General features: G+C 63.8%; 3 non-coding genes across 3 annotated transcripts in view; all 3 read left to right on the top strand.

Moving 5' to 3' along the window:
• Positions 1-684: 684 nt before the first annotated feature.
• LOC149053947 (small subunit ribosomal RNA) lies at positions 685-3,172 on the top strand. The gene has a single exon (XR_016192405.1). It is a non-coding gene; the product is annotated as a small subunit ribosomal RNA (ribosomal RNA).
• Positions 3,173-3,382: 210 nt separating this feature from the next.
• On the top strand, positions 3,383-3,540 carry LOC149053948 (5.8S ribosomal RNA). Its single transcript, XR_016192400.1, has one exon. It is a non-coding gene; the product is annotated as a 5.8S ribosomal RNA (ribosomal RNA).
• Positions 3,541-3,942: 402 nt separating this feature from the next.
• LOC149053949 (large subunit ribosomal RNA) overlaps positions 3,943-5,000 on the top strand; it is a 4,199-nt gene continuing 3,141 nt past the window's right edge. Inside the window, exon 1 of the ribosomal RNA XR_016192413.1 lies at positions 3,943-5,000. This exon is cut by the window's right edge and continues 3,141 nt beyond it. This is a non-coding gene — a ribosomal RNA (large subunit ribosomal RNA).

Here is a 5,000-nt window from a genome sequence, read left to right on the forward strand (position 1 = left end):
GGTCGCCGCCAACTGACGGTCGTCCACGTACGCGGGACACCGTCGGTTGAGTGGCCGGTCCGGTGAGAGCCGGCGGAAGGTGACACGCGTCCGCGTTTCGGCCGCCGACCCATCTCGCAATCCGAGTGGCGAAACTCAACCGGCGCCGCGCGTCCACCAGCCGGTGTTTGCGCGGCGCGCGCCAATCCACACCGATGACGACTCCCGTTACCGTTCCGCGTGTCACGAACACTCGACGCCAGAACATTCCCGCCGCGGCCGGCCATCGTCGCCGCGCCCGGCGGTCGCCGGGGCGAAGCCACGGGACGGCGGACTTCGCGTCGCGTCCCGGCTTCCCCCTCGATCTCGGCTGGGGGCCGTTACGAATCGGGCGAGAGCCGGTCTCGGTACGCTCGCCGGGGACCCGTGCACACACCGTCACCCGAACCCGGCGGTCGACCGTCACCCGGTCCGTCTCGTCAACGTGTCGCACTCCGTGTGCCGACCACACCACACACACATTTTGTTGTTGTTGAACCGCGGTCGGTCGCGCGGCCGTGACCCACAGCGGTCCCGGCCACGCGATCGCCCTCGGCGTCGGCTCGCCGCCCCCTTCCGCGGGGCGTCGGACCGGCGCTCGGACGCACGCGTCCCAGGCCGCCACGCGCGTGGCGGTCGCGGGGCGCGGTAGCAGTAAACCCGAGATCCCTGGTTGATCCTGCCAGTAGTCATATGCTTGTCTCAAAGATTAAGCCATGCATGTCTCAGTGCAAGCCGCATTAAGGTGAAACCGCGAAAGGCTCATTAAATCAGTTGTGGTTCCTTAGATCGTACCCAAGTTACTTGGATAACTGTGGTAATTCTAGAGCTAATACATGCCGACAGAGTTCCGACCGTCGCGGCGCTCTCGGGCGTCGCGCGCGGGAGGAACGCTTTTATTAGATCAAAACCGGCCCGTCGCGGCGCGCTTCGTGCGCGTCCCGATCGCGGCCCGCGCAAAGACCTGGTGACTCTGAATAACTTCGAGCTGATCGCACGGTCTCCGTACCGGCGACGCATCTTTCAAATGTCTGCCTTATCAACTGTCGACGGTAGGTTCCATGCCTACCGTGGTGGTAACGGGTAACGGGGAATCAGGGTTCGATTCCGGAGAGGGAGCCTGAGAAACGGCTACCACATCCAAGGAAGGCAGCAGGCGCGCAAATTACCCACTCCCGGAACGGGGAGGTAGTGACGAAAAATAACGATACGGGACTCATCCGAGGCCCCGTAATCGGAATGAGAACACTTTAAAACCTTTAAACGAGGATCAATTGGAGGGCAAGTCTGGTGCCAGCAGCCGCGGTAATTCCAGCTCCAATAGCGTATATTAAAGTTGTTGCGGTTAAAAAGCTCGTAGTCGGATCTGTGTCTGGGCGGTGCCGGACCACCCTGGCGGTCCGGCGTGTCGCGGCCGGCCGTGCCGCGGGACCACGTGTCCCGTCGGCGCGGTCGCCGTCGCGCTCGTCAGCCGTCTCGGGGTGTTAGTTACCGGCACGTCGGCCGGACGTATTGTCGGCAGGCGGACACGTGTCTCGTGCTCCCGGCGCGCCGCGCGGCCACGCGTCGCGCGGCCGTCGGGGTTCGACGACGGCGGCCGCCTACTCCAATCTTGCTGCGCGGTGCTCTTCACCGAGTGCCGTCGGCGGGCCGACACGTTTACTTTGAACAAATTAGAGTGCTCAAAGCAGGCTCAAATCTGGCGGGGCGGCTTCACGGCCGTCTCGTCAAAAGGCCCTGAATACTGGTCGCATGGAATAATGGAACAAGACCTCGGTCCCGCGCATCTCCGCCCTTCGCGGGCGCGCGAAACCGCCTTCCGGGGCGTTTCCGTGCGCGGGCCGCCGGGCCGCGGGCGCCAGTCGCCCGCGCGTCCCGCCGGGCCGGTTTTCGGGACCGGAGGTAATGATCAACAGAGACGGGCGGGGGCATTCGTACCGAGACGTTAGAGGTGAAATTCTTGGATCGTCTCGAGACGAACTGACGCGAAAGCATTTGCCAAGTACGTTCTCGTATGATCAAGAACGAAAGTTAGAGGTTCGAAGGCGATCAGATACCGCCCTAGTTCTAACTGTAAACGATGCCAGCTAGCGATCCGCCGGCGTTTCATTAACGACCCGGCGGGCAGCTTCCGGGAAACCGAAGCTTTTCGGTTCCGGGGGAAGTATGATTGCAAAGTTGAAACTTAAAGGAATTGACGGAAGGGCACCACCAGGAGTGGAGCCTGCGGCTTAATTTGACTCAACACGGGAAACCTCACCAGGCCCGGACACCGGAAAGATTGACAGATTGAGAGCTCTTTCTTGATTCGGTGGGTGGTGGTGCATGGCCGTTCTTAGTTGGTGGAGCGATCTGTCTGGTTAATTCCGATAACGAACGAGACTCTGTCCTGCTAACTAGGCGGGTAAACCCGGGTCGGCGTGGGCGCGGCGCCGGCGGTTTCGGCCGTCTGCGTTCGCGTTCCCGTCGGCTCGGCCCGGTATCCCCGAACGCGTTCGCCCGTCGTCCACGGCGGTCGTCGGGCGCGGCCGCGCCATCCGCGTCCCGGCGTGCGGCGGGCGTGCGGGGGTCGGGGGGCAACCTCCGGTCGCCGTGCGTCAGTCGTGCGCTGGGCTCCGCGGTGAAGCGCGCCGCGTTCGCGGCCGTCGCCGGCGGATCACGATACGTTACTAGGGCTACCGCCGGCTCCCAGGAGCTTAAACTCTTCTTAGAGGGACAGGCGGCGGACGAAAATAGCCGCACGAGACTGAGCGATAACAGGTCTGTGATGCCCTTAGATGTTCTGGGCCGCACGCGCGCTACACTGAAGGAATCAGCGTGTGTTAACATTCCTGGGCCGACAGGCTTCCGGGTAACCCGCTGAACCTCCTTCGTGCTTAGGGATCGTGGCTTGCAATTTTTCCACGTGAACGAGGAATTCCCAGTAAGCGCGAGTCATCAGCTCGCGTTGATTACGTCCCTGCCCTTTGTACACACCGCCCGTCGCTACTACCGATTGAACGACCGCAGTGAGGTCTTCGGACTGGACGCGCGTTATTCGGCCCCCTCGGGGGCTGGGTCGTCGCGCGACCGGGAAGATGACCGAACTCGGCCGTTTAGAGGAAGTAAAAGTCGTAACAAGGTTTCCGTAGGTGAACCTGCGGAAGGATCATTAGAGACGGGCCCGCGGCGCCGGCGACTCGCTTGCCGGTCTCGCGCGCGCCTAATCCGACCCCGTGGCCGCGTGCGCTCGCGCGCGACAACCGCGCACGGTTGTCGTCCGCCGACCGCCCGCGCGCCGCGACCCCCGACCGAGAGTCGACCGAAAGATGGTTACCGTCGTCGGAAGACGATTGTGTAAACGAAAAAAAAAAAACAAACACCCGACCCCGAACGGCGGATCACTTGGCTCGTGGATCGATGAAGACCGCAGCTATCTGCGCGTCGTCGTGTAATCCGCAGGTTATACGAACATCGACCAGTCGAACGCACATTGCGGCCTCGGTGACCCGCGGGTCCCGGGCCACGCCTGTCTGAGGGTCGTATACCGGATACTCGGCCAGACCGATGCGCCGGCACGGCAGGCGTCCGGCGGAGCGCGCGCGCCGCGTCCGGTCCTCACGGGGACCGGCGCCCGCGCGCCCGTCGGCCGCACGCCGCGCCCGCGCGAGTTTGGCGGCTCGACCGGGGAAAACGCGGGCTACCGCTCGCGGCTGCCCCCGGTCGTCCGCCCAAGTTGTGACGGCAAACAGTCACGGGTTCTCGCGCCGTCGAACGGCACGTCCCCGTCCGCCCGCCGCGCGAGAGCGCGGCCGGGTCGGCTGAGAGTCGTCCTCGAGACGCCACCTCTCCGGCAACCGAGAAGCGGACGCGGACCGTCGCCGCGCGGACGGAGCGCGGACCCGCGCACCAGTTACCACCACCACACGTACCACACACTTGTTCCGACCTCAGATCAGGCGGGACTACCCGCCGGATTTAAGCATATTAATAAGCGGAGGAAAAGAAAACAACCGTGATTCCCCCAGTAGCGGCGAGCGAACAGGGAAAAGCCCATCGCCGAATCCCGCCGCGCACTTTTGTGTCGCGGCACGTATGGGAGTTGTGGCGTACGGGCCGGCCTCGTTGCCGGGGCGCACGTGACGGTCCAAGTCTCCCTTGAACGGGGCCATGGCCCGCAGATGGTGCCAGGCCAGTAGAGGCCGTCACAGCGTTCCGGGATCGGACCGCGCCTTCGAGTCGGGTTGCTTGAGAGTGCAGCCCGAAGCGGGTGGTAAACTCCATCTAAGGCTAAATACGGCCACGAGACCGATAGTGGACAAGTACCGTGAGGGAAAGTTGAAAAGAACTTTGAAGAGAGAGTTCATAAGAACGTGAAACCGTTCGGGTGTAAACGGACAGAGCCCGCGAGTCCCCGCCGGGCGAATTCACGGTCGGTGGTCTCACCGCCGGCCGGATCTTTCGCTCGGTCAGCGGACGTCGCGACTCGTTGGGCGCCGGCCGAAGGGCCCGGGTGGCGGTTCGTCGCGGCGGTCGCGCCTCGGCGTGACCGTTCGCGCCGAACCCCGGTGCTCCTGGTCGGCTCGCCCGACGGCATGAACCGTCGACGCGGCCCCGTCGCAGGCGGGGTCCCGTCGGTCGGCGACGAGTTTCGGGCTACTTTCCGACCCGTCTTGAAACACGGACCAAGGAGTCTAACGTGTGCGCGAGTCAACGGTGATCTCACGAAAAACCACGTTTGGCGCAATGAAAGTGAACCGTTTACGGTGCGGACGATGGCCTAGCGACCGAACCCACCGGCGTTCAAAGTCGCGCTGGTCCGCAGTCCGGGGGCGTCTCCGCCAGGTCGGCTCCGGCCGTCCGGGGGCGCACCCTTAGCGCACACGTTGGTACCCGAAAGATGGTGAACTATGCCTGGCCAGGATGAAGTCAGGGGAAACCCTGATGGAGGTCCGCAGCGATTCTGACGTGCAAATCGATCGTCTGAGCTGGGTATAGGGGCG

This window comes from Diuraphis noxia, unplaced genomic scaffold, assembly GCF_037042655.1.
Source record: "Diuraphis noxia isolate RWA-SAM2 unplaced genomic scaffold, SU_Dnox_SAM2 contig0019, whole genome shotgun sequence".
NCBI lineage: Eukaryota > Metazoa > Arthropoda > Insecta > Hemiptera > Aphididae > Diuraphis > Diuraphis noxia.